Source organism: Symphalangus syndactylus, chromosome Y (genome assembly GCF_028878055.3).
Source record: "Symphalangus syndactylus isolate Jambi chromosome Y, NHGRI_mSymSyn1-v2.1_pri, whole genome shotgun sequence".
Classification (NCBI taxonomy): Eukaryota; Metazoa; Chordata; class Mammalia; order Primates; family Hylobatidae; genus Symphalangus; species Symphalangus syndactylus.
This window is the reverse complement of record NC_072448.2, coordinates 21,303,363-21,324,802: the sequence shown is the minus strand read 5'-3', so window position 1 is coordinate 21,324,802 and position 21,440 is coordinate 21,303,363. Positions and strand designations below refer to the sequence as shown.

Below are 21,440 nucleotides of genomic sequence, written 5' to 3'. Positions count from 1 at the left end.
TATTCAGACTTTCTGTGTGTTCTGTTTCCATCTTTCTACTGTAGCTAAAGATCACTTTGTGGCTTTTTCTTGTTTTTTTCCCAAAGACTATTGCAAAAGCAATGAAGTTATGACCTAGTTCTTTGGTAGAACAAGTATGGTCTAGAGGGAAAACTGACTTGGAGAAACAGACGTGGTTTTAGACATGTTGAATTTAAGGTGGTGTCAAGATATTCCATTGAAAATGGCATTTACGGAACTGTGACTCAAGGTCAGGGAACACTCTGAATGGCGAATACAGGCTGGAAGGTCATTCAACCATGATATACTGACCTGGAGACACATAGTTCGTGATATCCTAAATATTTAGGCTTGGGTTTACATTTCACAACTAGCAGATGACATAATAAAGCCAATCAAAGAGAGAGAGAAGATGCAAGCAGAAAGGGAAAGAAAACAAGGGAATGAATAGCCAAGGGACACATTTTGCAAGGCTCAGTCAACTTGACTATACTGAATGTTGTGGAGAGCTGTCAAAGGAAGTAAAGACAGAAAATTTTGTAATGGATAGGTTGAACTTGAAGAGTATATTTTCAGTGGAATAGTAGGGGCAGGATTCTTGTGGAAAATGAGATGAGTGAATAATGATGAAAAGGAGATAAGCAAATAAGAAAAAAGATAAATAGCTTTAGGGAGGTGTTTTCAAGAGAAAATATTTTTTAATAACTTTAATAGCTTATTGCTTTATTCAGTGGAAAATGATATGTGCCTACTGTAGGATTTAAAAATACATAAAGTACAAAGAAGGACATAAAAAAAAAACATGAAATGCAACAATACAAAAAAAAAACTACCCTTATTGTTTTGATATACATACTTGCCAGTTTCAATTAATAGAGCATACAATTGGTTGAAAAGAGTATGCTAAGTGTTTTTTGGAAAATAATTGCTAAACATACAATGTTAATATTTATTTAAAATACATTTCTTGGCCAGGCATGGTGGCTTATGCCTGTACAGGGTGGCTCATGCCTGTAATCTCAGCACTTTGGGAGGCCAAGACTGGTGGATCACCTGAGGTTGGGAGTTTGAGATCAGCCTGACCAACATGGGGAAACCCCGTCTCTACTTAAAATACAAAATTAGCTAGGCATGGTGGCACATGCTTGTAATCCTAGCTAATCAGGAGGCTGAGGCAGGGGAATCGCTTGAACCCAGGAGGCAGAGGTTGCAGTGAGCTGAGATTGTGACATTGCACTCAGGCCAGGGCAAAAAGAGCAAAACTCCATTTCACACACACACAAAGACACACACACACACAAAAAATACATTTCTTAATGAGATGCATGGTATTGTTCCTGTCCCCTCTCATTTACTCTCATTCTCTCTTGTAGACATAAAACACTATTTCTAAATGACAGAATGAGGCAGGATTCATTATTAATTCAATTTTTCTTTCTTTCTTTCTGTGGATGGAAGTGTCAAAAAGAGACTTTGTTCCCATGAATATGTATATAGGAATGGAAGAAGGATTTTTTTAAGCAATTTCACTAATTCTTTGAATTCTTCATGAATTAAATACCAAAAACTATATACACGACAACTGCAAGTCGTTCAATTTTGTTGAAAAGAAAGCATTGAAAATTGCTTGACTTACAAGAGGAGTTACTATCTAGCCTTTAGAATTGTTCACCTTTTGTAGCCAATGACTTATATTTCTAATGCTATCAGGTAAACTGAGGCACATTTTAAAGAGTTTGAGGAAGAAATATTTCGTGAATTATGCAGCTCCAAACTAGAAGCCATTCAGGAGCTCCATCAAGGGAAGACAATGGGGAGAATTTTACAAAACACACACAAAAATAAAGCAGATGGTATTTGACTGGTTAAAATTGTACAGTTGCCTCATTTGATCTATCCCATTGGAAAGTCCTAATAAGTTTGTTAACTGCTTCTGATTGGTTGAGTTTACATTCAGTTTTTTTTTAATGATATAAACATTTATAAGAAATAGCTCAAGTTAACTTTTGCTTGTGTTTGCAAATCAAGCAAGGTTGAAGTGACTTCTGAGGCCTAACTGTTGTTTTTCTTCTAAGAGATTCTTCAGGTCTGGTCTCCATTTTAGTTTGTGTCAGACATAATCAATCTCTTGTCCTCGATGTGTTTCCTTTTTGTTTGTTTTTATTTTTACCTTTTTATTTTGAGATAAAACTCAGATATGGAAAGCACACAAGTGTATAGTTTTATTTCCGGCATGCAGATATAAAGCAACAGAGTATGGCCAACCAAACTAGTATTCCAATGCAGATGCCTTGTTCAAATCACCATTCCCTTCAGGCCTTTTAACAGCATTGAGATATTTGTGTTATTAAGAAGCCACTCAGTGGCCAATGAAGAAAGGAAGACCAAAGACAGACTAAGAAGAAGTACATGATGAATCAAGGTCTTAAAGAAGGCATGAGGGGAAAGAACCAGATAAATTTTACATCACTGACCAGGTTTAGTATTGGAAAAATGAAATTTATCTTACTGCAAGTCAGAGAAAAGAGAAGAGAGGACAAATTCATTCAACCTGTAGTTTTTATTTTATTATTATTATACTTTAAGTTTTAGGGTACATGTGCACAATGTGCAGGTTTGTTACATATGTATGTATGTGCCATGTTGGTGTGCTGCACCCATTAACTGGTCATTTAGCATTAGGTATATCTCCTAATGCTATCCCTCCCCCCTCCCCCCACCCCACAACAGGCCCCAGTGTGTGATGTTCCCTTTTCTGTGTCCATCTTTTCCCATTGTTCAATTCCCACCTAGGAGTGAGAACATGTGGTGTTTGGTTTTTTGTCCTTGCGATAGTTTGCTGAGAATGGTGGTTTCCAGCTTCATCCATGTCCCTACAAAGGACATGAACTCATCATTTTTTACGGCTGCATAGTATTCCATGGTGTATATGTGCCACATTTTCTTAATCCAGTCTATCGTTGTTGGACATTTGGGTTGGTTCCAAGTCTTTGCTGTTGTGAATAGTGCCAAAATAAACATACATGTGCATGTGTCTTTATAGCAGCATGACTTGTAGTCCTTTGGGTATATACCCAGTAATGGGATGGCTGGGTCAAATGGTATTTCTAGTTCTAGATACCTGAGGAAATGCCACCCTGACTTCCACAATGGTTGAACCAGTTTACAGTCCCACCAACACTGTAAAAGTGTTCCTATTTCTCCACATCCTCTCCAGCATCTGTTGTTTCCTGACTTTTAATGATCGCCATTCTAACTGGTGTGAGATGGTATCTCATTGTGGTGTTGATTTGCATTTCTCTGATGGCCAGTGATGATGAGCATTTTTTCATGTGTTTTTTTGCTGCGTAAATGTCTTCTTTTGAGAAGTGTCTGTTCATGTCCTTCACCCACTTTTTGATGGGGTTGTTTGTTTTTTTCTTGTAAATTTGTTTTGAGTTCATTGTAGATTCTGGATATTAGCCCTTTGTCAGATGAGTAGGTTGCGAAAATTTTCTCTCATTTTGTAGGTTGCCTGTTCACTGTCATTTAAGGAAGATTTATTAAGGCCCTCTTAATTGGCAGTACTGTAGAAAGCACTGGAGAGAGATTTTAAAGAGGAAAATAAACTGTATTTGGGCCGTCCAGCTAGATGGACTTAACTGCTTTGAAAAAGGCGGAGATGAGGTTGTGGTTCTCAATAAAAGCTGTTTAGGAGATTGTGGATTTGGACATGTGAAGAGTGGGAACAAAATCTCAAAAATATACAGTAAAGAAAGCCCTACAGAAGAAACACATTTTCTTTGCAGGACTCAGGAAAGAGCCAAGTCTACCATTTTGTTTTAAAAGCTAAGCTTGGAATGCTTATATCAGACATCACAGTGAATCTAATTGATTCTATTTTTATAATTGGACCAGCCGTTGGAGTGATGCCAAAAGACACGTACCAGATTAAAGTACAAACACTAATAAAACATCTCAGGAGGAGAATGCTGCAAACTCAATTGCTTATTTAAAAAAAAGGATTAGCTTTAAAATGTTAGCATGTCAGAAAACAATTTCCTTCTACAAACATCAGTTTTGAAGTCAGCTAATCAGAAATCTATAGAATTAGGACAGGCAGTGAATTCAATAAAGTGGGCCTTGGAGTAAAATAAACTTTGTGGCAGACCCATGCTGTTGGAATTAGAAAGCCTTCATCAATCATATGCCTGCAGATCAGAGGTCTCCATGAGCCAGTGATATTTCTCGTGTTTAGAGTGCACCTGTTACGACATAAGTCATCTTTTTAAATATCTTATAAGATACAATATTTAACTGTCTCTTTAAGAGTGCTGAGAAAATACTATGATGTTTGAACAGCTTAAAAATACAAATATCCAAATGAGCAAGACAGCCTTTTCTTTCAATTCTTTCCTTCTGTTCTAATAAATTAATCTGCATTTATGATTTTAGATTTGTGCAGAGTGGAGTGTGATTACTGAGGTCTTAATCAACATTCAGGCTGACAGAGAACAGTTGAAGCAGCTATTATCTGTTGTGCAGAGAGATATGTTTATTGTAAATGCTGTGGGCTCTCTGAAAAGTTGGGAGGATAGGCCTTTGAAACTGGTGAGGGTGGTAATCCCAGGACTTTGGGAGACCAAGGAGTAATTTGGGAGGCCAAGGGCCACTTTGGGTGGCCAAGGCAGGCCAACCACCTGACATCAGGAATTTGAGACCATCCTGACCAACATGGAGAAATCCCATCTCTAATAAAATACAAAATGATCCAGTCATGGTGGTGCCTGCCTGTAATTCCACCTACTCGGGAGGCTGAGGCAGGAGAGTCGCTTGAACCCAGGAGGCGGAGGTTGCAATGAGAGGAGATCGTGCCATTGCACTCCATCCTGGGCAACAGGAGCGAAACTCCATGTCAAATTAAAAAAAAAAAAAATTTCAACGCCACCACTGTAAAGCACAAAGCAATGGATTTTGTAGGTGTGATTTGAAAATTCTAAAAGAAACTGATTTCTGACATAAGTTTTTATTTCCAAATAGACTAAGATTAAATGTGCAACGAGAACACATACATTTCTCAGACATAATGACAACTCTAAAATATTGTCTCCCTGTGAACATTTTCTCAAGAAACTAGTAGAGATTTTGTTCCTACCGAAAGAAAGAAGTAAACAAAGAAACATAAACATGTGAAATGCAGACAGTATGACACACAAGAAAAGAACAAGATAAATTCTTAGAAGGGTAGTGAATGGAAGTCCCAGGATGAGACAACTGAATCAGGTCCAGAGGGCAACCAGTCAAGACTGTTGCAGGGAAGCAGCCTACAAGAGAGTGTTCTTCAAGCTGGGAGCATTTATAGAACAATTGATGTGAAGAAAAGTCTTGATATGGGATTTAAAAAATCAGAAAAGACTTTTCAACTGAGTTAACACGAGCTAAAATAAAATTAAGTGGAAGTTAAGCAACGAAATTATAACCACTATTTCTCAGCAATCCATGGATTAACACAATAGGAATTTAAATGTACTTAGAACTTCATGATACTGCAAATATTACAGATTAAATTTGTGAGTAGCAGGAAAAATGACATTACAATAGGTGTTTATAGACAAATGTTTCTACGACAACTTGAAAATTAATGTACTTAGATATTTAATATAGAATTTAAATAAGATAGTAAATTAAAGATATTTCAATAAATATCTTTATTTAATAAAATATTTGTATTAAATATTTAAATAAAGAATTAGAAAAGAAACAACACAATCGAATCTCAGACACTACAGTGAGGGGATAATAATGTAGAGAAAATGAGTGAAACACACAAAGCTAACCTTTGGTTGTGGGAGAAATATAATAAATGGTGGAAACCTCAGGCAAGTTTAGAAAAAAAGGGAGAAAGGACAAATAAAACTGAGAATGTAAAAGATACATAAACATAGATTCAGTATAGATTAAGAAGCTAATAAGGAATTATGATTAACACTTTATCCTACAAATATGAAAACAGATCAAATAGATTTTTATAATCTGCCTATATAAATAGACATATATATATAGCTTAGAATGTCACTATTTATGTATATACTAAGCTGTATCTATAGATTAGTAAAACTCATACAAGAAGACATATTTAATCTGAATAGTCTCATAGATGTTCAAGGAAATAAAGCATTGTTCCCAGAGATAAAACACTAGGCTCAGAGTTTTCCCCAGGCAGAGCATTTCAATATATATGAAGAATTCTATCAAGTAAAAAAGGGATAATCCTAAACTTATTCTGTGAGGAAAGGAGAAGTTTGATGTCAACAATATATAAACTGAGTGTATAAAAACATATGAAAACTATAGTCCATTCTCATTCGTGAAACAAATGATAAAATCCCAAATGTGAAAAGGTTTATGTGGATTCTTTGAGGGTTAGAATGAAATTTGCTTCTGCCAGATCCTGCGACTCTGCGAAAACCCACACATAGATTTATGTTTTGAGATTTTCTCTAATACCCATGCAATATGGAACTGGCTTGACAGTCTGTGTGATAGCCAACCTGTGACAATGACTTCTCAGGGTCACAAATTTTTTCTGTTAGCCTCCTTGTTCTGATCAGTTCCAAGATGACTTTGACAAAATTCCTTGAGCTTGGAAATAGGAATGGGTTTAGTTCAGTCTCACCCTTACTGTGAAGACACAGTCCTATGGAATCCAGATCAATTGGGATAGAGTCGGCTATGAAACTCTTTTCATAAGTAGTCCCTAGGCCTTGACTACAGTCTTTCTTGAGACATGAGGCTAATAGTTCCTTCTTGGGCCAACACTTTTTGCGATAATTAGTGTTTCTTCAATTTGGAATTTTTAATTGTTTGGGAAGTGACATGGATTGGTGTGCCTCCATTCAACCCTCAACTTCAACTGTTTCTCCCAGAATTCATCCCACGTGTTGCCGGTGGGACCCGGGGGGGGCGGTAATTGAATCATGGGGGCTGGTCTTTCTCATGCTGCTCTTGTGATAGTGAAAAAGTCTCAGGAGATCTGATGGATTAATCAGGGGTTTCCACTTTTGGTTCTTCCTTATTCTCTCTTAGCATTGCCATGTAAGAAGTGTCTTTATTCCTACACCATAATTCTGCGGCCTCCCCAGCCAGGTGGAACTGTAAGTCCAATTAAAGCTCCTTTTCCTCCCAGTTTGAGGTATGTCTTTATCAGCACCGTGAAAATGAACTAATACAGGACAGGACAGTGGGCCCAAATAACCTTGGCGTCCAGGATAGAATTACAAGTTGGAGAAATTTGGGATCTTTTCTGCGGCAAATTTTGCAGTGGGTGTTATTTTTCTAATTTTTTTTTCCTCTCTTCACCTTTGTTTCTCACAAGGTACTCTCACTGTGTAGCCCAGGCTGGAGAGCAGTGGCACCATCTGGGCTCACGACAACCTCTGCCTCCCACGTTCCGCCTCTGGAGTTACCCTGAGTGCACACAGCAATCTGTTGCCCCATTCCCACTATAGGGATACTGTACTGGACCACAGTGCATTTGACCGGCACACAGTAAGGTAGAGGGCAGCTTGAGGGGGCCAAAGGTTTCCCACTGTTTTCAGAATAATTTGCTGAGAAAACCTGTTCCTCCTGTTTGTAGGTCATGGGGACAGTAGTCAGAGAAAGACAGGACTCCCGCTCCAGAGCTTCAGCTGTCCCCATAGGAGCAGGGGCAAAACCGGCGTATAGATTTTCAAAGCTCCACTGCTGATACCGAGCAGGAGGTGTGGAATGCGTATTGAAGGCAGCACAAGAGATTCATGAACTTTGACTGTCGAACCCTCTTCCCTGAAACAACACAGCTCTTCTCACAGAAGCCGTGCTGACCACAGTCCATAAGGGACAGGAATGTTAGCACTCTACTAGTGTGTGGCCAACATGGATGCTTACGTTGGAACTGTTTTATCTGGCAACAGGGAAGAAAGTTCTGCCCCCGACACCGAAATCCTACTCCCCCATCCGTGACAGAGGCGACCCCTCGTCTTGTGCACAGATACACACACCAGTGGGTCTTCCTGGGAAGCAGGCACCCACTCGTGAATGAAAACAGTATGTTTTGTCCTCCTGTGTGAGGCTTGAAACATATACTCTAAAACTATATTACTTTACATTATTAACCTTAGGCAAAGTGTGCTGCAAAGGCCACAGAAAATTAAGGGGCCGTGGGCTACAGAAACAATCTGCAGTGCCAAACACTGGGGAGAATAGAGCCTCACTAGAGTTTGCAAGAGCACAAAATGCACTCGTAATGTTGTTAGCGACATACACTATTGGATCCTCACCTAACACACAATCTGGGAGGAAAGCTTAACCCAAATAAAGATGTAAACATCAACAAGAATGTCAATATCCTCGGTCATCAAGTGACAAGACAGTCCATGCGTGGATTCTCCAGCAATCTTATATTCCGCAAATCCAACCCCTTTCCCCTCACTTCTGCAAGATTCTCTTTTCCCTTAGTCATCTATGCCAAAAAGCATATCCTGAATGCCTTCCCACATACCTCCGTCACCTTTCCCACAGTCCCTCCATAAACCTTACATGCCCATTTCTTTTCACCACGGTGAGTCAGAAGTCCTGAGAGGCTCATTGTCCCAGAAAAGGATTATGCGTTCACCTTTAAAAGAACATGTCGGTTCAACACGAAAGTGAACTTTAAGATTTCCATCATCCTCTGCTTATCTATTCTGTATGATGATACCCAAAATGAAGGATTTTGGAGATCCCAGCAAACCGGGCCCTGGAAACCTTAGTGCCCATTAACCCCTTTCCTTGAATTACCTCTGCTTCTACAGGACGAAGCAAGCCTCCAACCAAGCTGTCTTTTGCTTTTACCTCCCGAACTATGTCCTGTAGAAAGAATCCCAACACATTCCACACCCATTCACTCTACAAATTTAGAGGCCAAGCTCCAACACACACTGGTCATTTCCATGAAGAAAATAAAGCATACTGATTGATCAATTCCTTATGACACCTGAATCCAGGGGAAAAACACACACACACACACAAACACACACACACACACACACACAAACACAGAGTCACACATCCTTGAGAATGTTTATTTTTCACTCCATACAATCCAAGTTTACCCCCCTGCCTGTCTGATTTTTTGTGACTGGATCTGTTTTTCCTTTAGTTCCCGTGCATAAGACCGTGATTACTGACATCCTGCATACAGTAGTAAGTTTTCAGGAGTTCTGCTGTTTTAGGTAAAGTCCGATGCTCCATCATATTCAACTCAGCATCTGGGAGTCCCCTAGAGAAACACAAATGCATGTCAAAATGCACTTCTCTGAGCCATACTTTGAAATGTTTCAATTGTAGGGCCCGCTGAGAAAAGGATATCCCTTCCCTATTTGTGATCGCTTAAACTTCCTCCTACCATGTGTTACCAATTGTTCTCTGCAATACCTTTCCCTTTCCCAGTATTCTCTGTGAGGGGAGTCGGCTAACAAGATGCATTGTACACTAAAAGCACACAGAAATCTCATGGGGCAATAGCTTAAGGAATTCCATCAATCTAAAGAGTCCTTTGTGGTCTGGGGCAAGGATGACCACGAGGCACATTGAGGGAGCCCAATCTTATGGGGTTTGTTGGATGAGTGCTGGTGGGGTTGATAGCCATGGAATCAAGGGCCACATATTGAAGTGAATGATTTTCAGCTTTACTTCTCAGTGATTCTGGAAATGGACTACGCTCCCCTGGGCTTAAGACTCCACAGCTATAACCTGCTTTGCAGTGCAGTCTCTAAATGTGCCTTTTGCAGCCCAATGCCGTGAATGTCCTGGATTCTGTCGCTCTCTGTCTTCCTCTCAAGGAATTTCTACATGTAGGAAAGGAGCCTCAACGTCTACATTTCTGAAATGAGCGCCCAGGCTCCCTGAATAGGCAGGTGTGTCCACCCCTTCTCCTGGGCATCAAACAGCTCCAGTTCCAACTGAACGGCTCACCTGAAATCTCTGTTCCCTCTTCAGGTGGCTTCATCCTCTGGTAGTATCGCAGGGGATTGCGCCACACGTCCTTACATAGGATCTGTCAGGGGAATCAATCGGGAAAGGCCTCATCAGGGCTCAGACTGGTGACCCAAGCAGCTGGGAACACACCAGGGTCATTCCTGATGTTTCCCAGTGAGGACCCACCTCAGCAATCCTATTAGACCCTGCGAAGTTGTGGTCAGAAAACCAGTTGAAGAAGTTAAGGCTGCTGTCGTGGTGTCTGCGGCGATAGGCCTCAACTTCATAATCCGGATACCACTGAACTGGAGTGGAATGAGAAGCCCTGTATTCTACAGAGACAGGAGGTTTTGTGGGAAGGGGGCTGGATCACCGTGGCAATGATCCACCCACATCTTCCTTACACTACCCATCCTGGGAGCCACCTGGCACCTGTGATGTTCACGAGATATTCCTTGGTAATCACTTTATTCTGGAAATAGGGGTTACTCTGAAAGAACAACATGATCTTGCAGAGATGAACGGGATGCTTCACTTCTTCCACCTGTCAGGACAAGGTGCAGAAAGCTTAAATACCTTTTTGGGTGAGGTGCCCACTGTTGCTTACAGGAATGAATTATTTCCCTTACCCTCCCCCGCTAAACCCTCTAACCTCAGTCTTCCTGGCCTCACCTCCAAGTTGATCATGTAGCTCAGCATGTCTTCATCTTGCTCAGTGATCAGGGCTGACATCTGGGGGTGGTTTGCAATCTGATTTAGGTCAAAGAGCCTTTACATGCCATGGAAGGAAAAGCTACGAGCAACAGGGAAGAAGGCCTAAGAGCACCCAGAGGCTGGGGTACGGGATTTCTCAGATCTGCATCCACGTATGACCTCCTTTCGCCTCCCCCTCCCCCTAAACTAAGGCCTCTTGGGTTCGCAGAGCAGGTATAATTATGAGGGTGACTGCACTGACGTGGGGAGGCGTGATGTGCAGAGTTGCTGGTGTCTGAGGAGTGGCAGAATCTGCTTATAGCCGAAGACGCCCAGTCCCAGAGCAGACTAGCAAGGGGGAGCAATCACACTCCCTTCAAAGTAGCTTGATTCACACAAAAACCTATTCTGGTCTGAACTCGCTTCTGCTCTTCAAAAAGATGCCCCAAACGTCTGCTGCTCGGCATCACCAAGGGTTTCTCTGCCGCATGCAGGAAAAGAGTACCCAAGCCTGCTCCGGCTTTCCACAGCCACATTTGTTCGGGGCAACTCACCTCTGTTTCCCAAATAGTCACATCGACGCCGAGCTGCCCATAAGTTACTGACACCTCCCCTAGAGCACCTCTCCACCGGAAAGGCAGAAGAAACACTGAGAAGGATACAACATTGGCCCAGAAGCCAGGGACGCTCTGGATGATAGCGCCTCTGCGGTCGAGGTGGGGCTTGCGCCTCCGCTCCATCTTTTCCCTCTGCCGAGAAAAGGCCTTCCCGGCTTGGGCATTAACCGGCTCCAGCTCCACCTGAACGGCCAGCAGCTCCTCCAGTGCAGACGCTGGGGTCATGGGCCCAGCGCCAGGCTGTGCCCGCTGGGCCTCCTCCTGCCGCTCCACGAGGCCCTCCTCCTGGGCCACCACCTCCACCTCCGCCATGATGTCGTCCAACACCAGCACCGCCTCCTCCCCCAAAGCCGCCTGCTCACTCTCCACCCCGGCCGCCCCCTCCTGTAGAGCCTCCATCCTGAAGACGGTGCCCTCCTCCGCACTCCCACTGACCGAGGCCTGTGCTGCCGGACCCAAGCCACAGGAACCCTGCCACGGGCTTTATTGCACCCGTGGGTCAGCGGGCCCTCAGGACGCATGCGCGGGGCTTCCAGGCGCCCCCTAAGGGACTGCGCGCGAAGGGCGCAGGGAGCCGCCCCGATGTGACCGCCTTCCTGCCATCGTGGCCAATCAATGGGAGGGCGGTGGGTGTCTCCCTGGGCGGCACAGCCACTGGCGGGACTGCATCTCCAGCCCCGCTCCGCCCATACCCTTCCCCCCCGCCGCCTCGCCTCCCCAAGCCTCCTCCGGGAAGCCCGTGGAGCTTGTGCCGGGTAGGTAGCTCGGCGTCCGGGCACAGGCGTGCTGCGTGGCCTTTGGAAGTGTGGGCATGGCAGCCCTGTGCCCTGACATCCTGAGTGTGGCAAGCCATGAACACGTCGATGTGTCGTGAACACATGCAACATCTGTCTTCGTTAGGCAGGCCAGGTAGATGCTAAGGAAGTAATACTGCAGATCCAGAGAACTCTCTCTGGTTGCTGGGGCGAGGGTGGCAGGGGTGGTCTGGGGAAAGCGAGTAGGGGCGGGGACGTTGGAGGAAAGTCGCCTGCTTGTGCTGAGGTGGAAATGATCTGCTCTAGCGGCCAGAACCTCAGCTCGCACTCTCGCAGGGCGAGGCCAATACAGGCTCCGAGTAGCATGCTTCCTCCCTGAGTATGCCGTACTCCAACGAGCATTCCAAAGGGCCTCTTGTCCTATGCCCTGGGCACACTTGAGGCCAGCCGCCAGGGTTGGCCATTGAGGGCCTGCACGCACGCTGTTGTGCACTGCCTTGCACACCCAGCGGCTGCGGTGACTGCTGGTGGGGCTCTGCAGGCCCAGGGCCTGGGCCTCTGGCTCCTGAGTTCCTGTGCGCAGTTGAGCCTGCTGGGGACCCGAGACCTATGGCCAGTGCGGGATCTGCGGGCCCAGAGGGGCTCCTCAGGAAACCTGGTTCCGCGTAGGTGAGGGACTAGGTTCCAGCAGGGCGACGTCCGTGGGGCTTTCAGGGAGTGGGTCTGTTGGGGAGCCGGCCCCCAGAGCCTAGCGGTGCGGGGCATGGGCTGGGCCGCGCAGGCCGGTGTCTGTGGGAGCAGCGCAGAGGGCACTGTGTTCAGGCTGGAGGCTCTGCTGGAGAGGACGGCCGGGGTACAGAGCAGGGAGGCGGCCTTGGAAGAGGAGGCGGTGCTGACGGTGGAAGACATAATGGCTGAGTTGGAGGTGGTGGTTGCGTAGGAGACCAACGCAGGGTGGCAGAAGGAGGGCCAGCGGGCACAGCCTAGCCCTGGACCCAGCACACCCGGGCCGTCAATGGACTCGCTGGAGGTCCTTCACTCGCAGCTGGGCTCCGTGAATGCCCCAGGCCACAGGGCATCTCCGCCTTCTGGGCCAGAGCCATATCCTTGGAGCTGCCAATTCAGGATGGCTGGCAGCAGAGGATAGTCATCCGGCTTCAGCAGGGCAGAAGGGCTGGGTAGGGGGAGGAGCCAAGTGGGAGGCGCAAGTGGTCAGGCAGGAGGCAGGCGATGGGGGACAGGGTGGGAGCCCAGGCCACATTCCTGCATCTGTGAGAGCAGCTTGCTTGTAGCAGTCCTGGGACCACGTGGTAGGGAAGGGGAGCCAAGCGCAGCACTCACAAGGGAGAATCGTGGCGCCAAGATCCCTTCCTGCACAGCACATAGTCGAAGGACGCGTTTCCCTGGGAACGTCCCTGGAGGACGGAGAAGCTGTATGCCATTGACAGCCATTAAACCACCCCTGCTGTCGATGCCTGTTTCCAACAGGCTCAGCCCAGAAACGCAAGGAACTGAAGACGGGTTCGTGGTGCATGTGGCTGCCCACCACCTCAAGGCAGGCACCAGCTCCCCAGATACACTTTCTTTCTATCACATGCGGTCTGGTTTTTGTAAACTCCCCAGGTGAATCTAAGTTGGATCTGTGATGGAGAAGCACGTCTGCTCATTGACGATTGCCATTCTGCTGTAAGTTATTCAGGAATAAAACAATTGATGTAGTGGTTGAGGGGCTTTTTGTTTCATTCTAACGTAATTTTTCCTTCGTGAAGCTATAAGCTTGAGGTTTGAGCACTCCACAATCAACACCTGCAGGGAATGCCAGTGAAAGCCTACAGTCAGAATGTGACATAGTATTCCATGGGTACTAGCTGTTCCAGTTACATTTGCTAACATGTAGAAAAGAGTTGACATGATGTGCATTATTTTAATCAATCCTGGTGTTGTCTCTGAGTAAACAAAGTACATGACTGACATTGGAGATTCTTCACACTTTATCCCTGGATATATACTTATCTTCTATTTTCATTTTTGTTTTGCTCGTTTTTGAAGTGGAGTTTCGCTCTTGTTGCCCAGGCTGGAATGCCATGGTGCGATCTCGGCTCACCGCAAACTCCACCTCCCGGGTCCAAGCGGTTCTCCTGCTGCCTCAGCCTTCCAAGTAGCTGGGATTACAGGCCCCCGCCATGGTGCCTAACTTATTTGGTAATTTTTTTTCTTTTTTTTAATAGAGATGGTGTTCTCTCTGTTGCTCAGTCTGGTCTCGAATTCCCAACTCCTAGTGATCTGCCCACTTTGGCCTCCAAAAGTGCTGGGATTATAGGCGTGAGCTACTGAGCCCAGCCTGTTTTTTCTTTCTTATTATTTATTTATTTATTTATTTATTTATTTATTTATTTATTTTTTCTTTATTTATTTTTGTGATGGAGTTTCAATCTCTCTTCCAGGTTGGAGTTGCATGGTGGGATCTCAGCTCACTGCAACCTCTTCTCTTCAAGTTGAACTGATTCTCCAGCCTCAGCCTCCTGAGTAGCTACGACTACAGGCACCCCCACAGCACACCTGGGTAATGTTTGTATTTTCGGTAGAGACGGGGTTTTGCCATTTTAGCAAGGCTGGTCTGGAAATTCTGACTTCAGGTGATCTGCCCGCCTGTGCCTCCCAAAGTGTAGGATTACAGGCGTGAGCCACCGCGCCACGACTGGTTCATCTCCCAGCTATGCTCCGGTCACCCTGAATTATGTTATATTCACCTTGATTCCAATAATATACAAGGTTTTGTGTCTCCAGGCTCTTGGACAGGCCCCGTTTTCTCTGTTTGGACTCCCCTTCTCCTCTTCTCTGCTTAAAATATTACTACTCATTCTCCTCTATCAAGAGCTCTTGATGACGCACATTCTGAGTTAGTAAGCAAAATATATATGTACGTTATATAAATTTTTCTTGAAAAAATCATCATAAATTTCATCACCTTTATAAAGTGTCTGTGACCCCATAAGTAATAAGATTTGTCTGCTTCTCTTTATAATCAAATGTGAAACAGTTAAAAGCGTACACTGAGACCTCATTTCCAACTGCCCCATACAAGTTATCTGTCACACATATTCTGTCCGTTTTCTCAGTTTTTATAGCACTTTAGCGATCTTTTGTTTTGTTTGTTTTTTGAAACAGAGGCTCGCTGTGTTGCCTAGGCTGGAGTGCAGTGGCCTGATCTGGCTTCACTGCGACCCCAGCCTCACAGGTTCAAGCAAATGTCCTGCCTCAGCCTCCCAAGTAGTTGGAACTACAGGTGTCTGCCACCATGGCCGGCTTATGTTTTGTGGAGACAGGGTTTTACCTTGTCAGTCAGGGTGGCCTCAATCTCCTGAGCCTCCCACCTTGCCTTCCCAAAGTGCTGGCGAGCCACCGTGCACGAACTGCGTTATCTGTCTTTTTACATCATTTCTACTGGTCTCCCTTTAGACTGAGCTATCACTGAAGGCAGAAACAATGTCTTATTCACCTCTGATCACAGAACATAACACAAATGGATTCATTTCAGCTGGGGGAATGTTGAAGCTTAAATCAACTTGTCTGGAATTTAAAGGTTTTCATATGCGAAAATTCCGGAGAATACAGTGCTTGCATCTTCTGACTATTACCCATACATTTCAATTTTTGGCAGTCATTGCCCTTCTTCAGGTTATAATGTGAATACCAAGAAATACATCATTTCTCCATAATAAAACGTGACAAGCTTGATCTATGACAGTTTGAGACAAACAGAATCAGTGTGGTGCTCTCTACTTCTCCAAGATAAAGTCCACCAGTTATTTTAATTATATGAATTCTAGAAATAAAATAAATAAGTAAAACAAAGGGGAATAAATTGTTGGCAAAATAATTAAAAAGTCTCAGTACTTAAAGATGCTTATTTATAGATTAATAGATGCTTATTTATAGATTAAAAGGTTTAAAAGGTGCAAACCTAGCAAAATAGCATGAAAATAGATGACAATAGACTCATGTCAAGACATATCAATGTAAAATTTGAGAAGAGTGAGAACAAAGAGAAAATTGTGTAAGTCTCCAGAGAGGTAAAAACAGGTCAGGTACAAAGGATAAAGAATCAGATGATTTGAAATTATAAACACTGGCCAGGCATGGTGGCTCATGCCTGTAATCCCAGCACTTTGGGAGGCCAAGGCGTAATTTGGGAGGCCAAGGGGCACTCTGGGAGGCCAGGGCAAGCCGACCACCTGACGTCAGGAATTTGAGACCATCCTGACCATCATGGAGAAATCCCATCTCCAATAAAATACAAAATGATCCAGTCATGGTGGTGCTTGCCTGTAATTCCACCTATTCGGGACGCTGAGGCAGGAGAGTCGCTTGAACCCAGGAGGCGGAGGTTGCAATGAGAGGAGATCGTGCCATTGCACTCCATCCTGGGCAACAGGAGTGAAACTCCATGTCAAATTAAAAAAAAATAAAAAAATTTCAACGCCACCACTATAAAGCGGAAGGCAATGGATTTTGGAGGTGTGATTTGAAAATTCTAAAAGAAACTGATTTCTGACGTAAGTTTTATTTCCAAATAGACTAAAGTTAAATGTGCAAGGAGAACACACACATCGTTCAGACATAAGGACAACTCTAAAATATTGTCTCCCTGTGAACATTTTCTCAAGAAACTAGTAGAGATTTTGTTCCTACCGAAAGAAAGAAGTAAACAAAGAAACATAAACATGTGAAATGCAGACAGTATGACACACAAGAAAAGAACAAGATAAATTCTTAGAAGGGTAGTGAATGGAAGTCCCAGGATGAGACAACTGAATCAGGTCCAGAGGGCAACCAGTCAAGACTGTTGCAGGGAAGCAGCCTACAAGAGAGTGTTCTTCAAGCTGGGAGCATTTATAGAACAATTGATGTGAAGAAAAGTCTTGATATGGGATTTAAAAAATCAGAAAAGACTTTTCAACTGAGTTAACACGAGCTAAAATAAAATTAAGTGGAAGTTAAGCAACGAAATTATAACCACTATTTCTCAGCAATCCATGGATTAACACAATAGGAATTTAAATGTACTTAGAACTTCATGATACTGCAAATATTACAGATTAAATTTGTGAGTAGCAGGAAAAGTGACATTACAATAGGTGTTTATAGACAAATGTTTCTACAACAACTTGAAAATTAATGTACTTAGATATTTAATATAGAATTTAAATAAGATATTAAATTAAAGATATTTCAATAACTATCTTTATTTAATAAAATATTTGTATTAAATATTTAAATAAAGAATTAGAAAAGAAACAACACAATCGAATCTCAGACACTACAGTGAGGGGATAATAATGTAGAGAAAATGAGTGAAACACACAAAGCTAACCTTTGGTTGTGGGAGAAATATAATAAATGGTGGAAACCTCAGGCAAGTTTAAAAAAAAAGGGAGAAAGGACAAATAAAACTGAGAATGTAAAAGATACATAAACATAGATTCAGTATAGATTAAGAAGCTAATAAGGAATTATGATTAACACTTTATCCTACAAATATGAAAACAGATCAAATAGATTTTTATAATCTGCCTATATAAATAGATATATATATAGCTTAGAGTATCACTATTTATGTTTATACTAAGCTGTATCTATAGCTTAATAAAACTCATACGAGAAGACATATTTAATCTGAATAGTCTCATAAATGTTCAAGAAAATAAAGCATTGTTCCCAGAGATAAAACACTAGGCTCATAGTTTTCCCCAGGCAGATCATTTCAATATATATGAAGAATTCTATGAAGTAGAAAAGGGAAAGTCCTAAACTTATTCTGTGAGGCAAAGAGAAGTTTGATGCCAACAATATATAAACTGAGTGTCTAAAAACATATGAAAACTGAAGTCCATTCTCATTCGTGAAACAAATGATGAAATCCCAAATGTAAAAAGGTTTATGTAGATTCTTTGAGGGTTAGACTGAAATTTGCTTCTGCCAGATCCTGCGACTCTGCGAAAACCCACACGAAGATTTATATTTTGAGATTTTCTCTAATACCCATGCAATCTGGAACTGGCTTGACAGTCTGTGTGATAGCCAACCTCTGACCGTGATTTCTCAGGGTCACAATTTTTTTCTGTTAGCCTCCTTGTTCTGATCAGTTCCAAGATGACTTTGATCAAAGTTCCTTGAGCTTGGAAATAGGAATGGATTTAGTTCAGTCTCACCCTTACTGTGAAGACACAGTCCTATGGAATCCAGATCAACTGGGATAGAGTCGGCTATGAAACTCTTTTCACAAGTAGTCCCTAGGCCTTGACCACAGTCTTTCTTGAGACAGGAGGCCAATAATTCCTTCTTGGGCTGCCACTTTTTGCTATAATTAATGTTTCTTCAATTTGGAATTTTTAATTGCTTGGGAAGTGACATGGATTGGTGTGCCTCCATTCAACCCTCAACTCCAACTCTATCTCCCAGAATTCATCCCACGTGTTGCCGGTGGGACCCAGGGAGGGGTAATTGAATCATGGGGGCTGGTTTTTCTCATGCTGCTCGTGTGATAGTGAAAAAGTCTCAGGAGATCTGATGGGTTAATCAGGGGTTTCCACTTTTGGTTCTTCCTTATTCTCTCTTAGCATTGCCATGTAAGAAGTGCCTTTATTCCTATACCATGATTCTGCGGCCTCCCCAGCCATGTGGAACTGTAAGTCCAATTAAAGCCCCTTTTCCTCCCAGTTTGAGGTATGTCTTTATCAGCAGCGTGAAAATGAACTAATACAGGACGGTGGGCCCAAATAACCTTGGCTTCCAGGATAGAATTACAAGTTGGAGAAATTTGGGATCTTTTCTGCGGCAAATTTTGCAGTGGGTGTTATTTTTCTAATTTTCTTTTCCTCTCTTCACCTTTGTTTCTCACAAGGTACTCTCACTGTGTAGCCCAGGCTGGAGAGCAGTGGCACCATCTGGGCTCACCACATCCTCTGCCTCCCACGTTCCGCCTCTGGAGTAGCCGGGATTACAAGCATGCATCACCACGCCCAGCTAATATTTTCTATTTTTAGTAGAGGCCAGGCTTCGCCATGTTGCCCAGGCTGGTCTCCAACTCCTGACCTCGTGATTCCCCCGTCTCAGCCTTCCAAAGTCCAAAGTGCTGGGAATACAGGCGTGAGCCACTGTGCCCAGCCCACTCCAGGAGTTTTTACCTAAGCGAGTGGACGAGTGGAGTTCCCTTTTCTTTTTTCTTTTCTGAGACATGGTCTCTCCGTGTCATCCTGGCTGGAGTGCCGTAGTCTGATCTTTACAACCTCTGCCTCCCAGGTTCAGGTGGTTCTCCTGCCTCAGCCTCCCAAGTAGCTGGGACCACAGGAAAGTGCCACTAGGCCTGGATAATTATTGTGTTTTTGGTAGAGACAGGTTTTTGCCATGTTACCTAGGCTGGTCTCGAACTCCTCACCTCAAGTGACCCACCAACCTCGGCCTCCCAAAATGTAGAAATTTCAGGCGAGTGCCACCCCACCTGGCCTGCAGTTGCGGTTCTTTGATATGAAAAGAAATCTGTGGAGGAAAAAGCTTGGTTTGTGTGAGCGCCTGAGCTCAGTTTGGTTCAAAGCTTTGGGATACCTATTATTTACTGGCAGTGATGGTATGTTGTTAGTGTACAATATGTTCATGTCATACATAGCGTATGTGAATGCTCATCAGATATTTTCAGATAACAAATAGTCATTCCGGTAGTTAGAGCCATTACAGCAATTTCCACCAGGGGATTTCACAGTTGAATTCCGGTTGTGGGCAACAGTGATTAACATGACGGTCATTAAGGAGAAGAGATTTTGACACGTCCAGCCATGTTTAGATATCAGGGCCTTGAAGGGATGGGTTTGGCATATTACTCAGAAAGAGTGCATCGGACTGGATATAAAAAACACATTGAATTGTTTTTCTTGCCTCTAGAACATGAAAGGACAATTCGAGATATAGAAACAATGGAACATTTCATAGCATGGCTTGACATTTCACTGAACTATTATCCTTTTAACCATGTACGAAGTTTCTTACATATGCAAAGGTAGGACAGCTCTAGGAAGACACAGGTGGGGTCAGAGGTCACAATCCACAGCAAGATGACAGTCTCTTGTGGATCGCACCGTGAGGGATGAATTAGAGTGAGAATTAACTTTCCGGGTGCCAAAAGAGAATAAGGAGAATGAAGCTATCAGCAGTTAACAGTATGGGATTAATTGAAATGAACTGACAGCTTTTTTTGGCTTTCCATCAAATTGAGTAAAGAAAGGGGAACTGCTTATCTAATTTCACACATATACAGTTGTGGATTAATTAAAAGATTACACAACCCATATATTATGGGTATCTCATATAAATGTATTTGTAGATGGGCAAACTCACAGTGTGGAAATAGGTGTGTATATGTAAATATATACACATTTATTGACTGACAGTAAGTTAGAAATTATTCTTCCATTTCACCATTCCCTTTCCTAGAATTTTGTCACAAATATAATTTTTCCATATATTTCAAGCCTACTCTCTGGTGGCATGTAATGTATGTATACAGTGAAGCTGTGAGATATCGCAATGTTGGTGTCCGAGAAAACCGTAACAGTGGTGTTATAAAAGATTGTGAGGAGAAAGTTATACTTCATGATACTACAAATACACAGGTACAATTTAATCAAAAGTGAAATCAATCAACATAATTTGTTTTCAATGTTTTATTTAAAATAATTAATTTCAACAGGATTACTCAAGGAAAATAACGGTATTCATAATAAATTTAGTTGAAGAATTTCCTTTAATTGTTGATTATTTAAAATGTGAGTTAAATTCTAAAAGGCACTGTATAATGTAGTTTCATGAAGCATTCTTTATGGTTTTCATAAAATTAATAGTCTCAATGGAATATTTTGAGACTGAGAATTTTCTATATATCATTTTATTCTACTTTCAATTTATTACTTGCTTCAATGCCCTCACTGATAGAAATAAAAACATGTATATTTACACATATGCAAAATGTGGATTTTTGTTTATGTTTTCTAGTGAGAGAAAGTTACCAATAATTTTATCTATATAGGAAAATTTTTACAAACACAAAGTTCTTAAATTTCTTCTCCTTTGAAGCTTCATATTTCAGTCGATGTATGAAATGGAATTGGCTGTCATCAATCTTTGATTTCACTGTTATTTGTGAGTTCCTGATACACTATTAGGAATGTATAGACTTTAAAACTTGCTTTCTTCTTCTTCATCTCCCTCTGGACATGTATATGTGATTTCTACAGTAATGTGCACCGTTATCTGACATATTGGTTGCTGAAAGATACAAGCATCAATAGAATTCTTAGTTTCAGGGAATCTTTGGGAACAGACAAGTAAAACTGAAAGATAATGATGG

General features: G+C 42.7%; 1 pseudogene; it reads right to left on the bottom strand.

Annotated features, from left to right (window-relative positions):
• Nucleotides 1-9,244: 9,244 nt before the first annotated feature.
• On the bottom strand, nt 9,245-11,806 carry LOC129476743 (testis-specific Y-encoded protein 3-like; annotated as a pseudogene).
• Nucleotides 11,807-21,440: the final 9,634 nt, after the last annotated feature.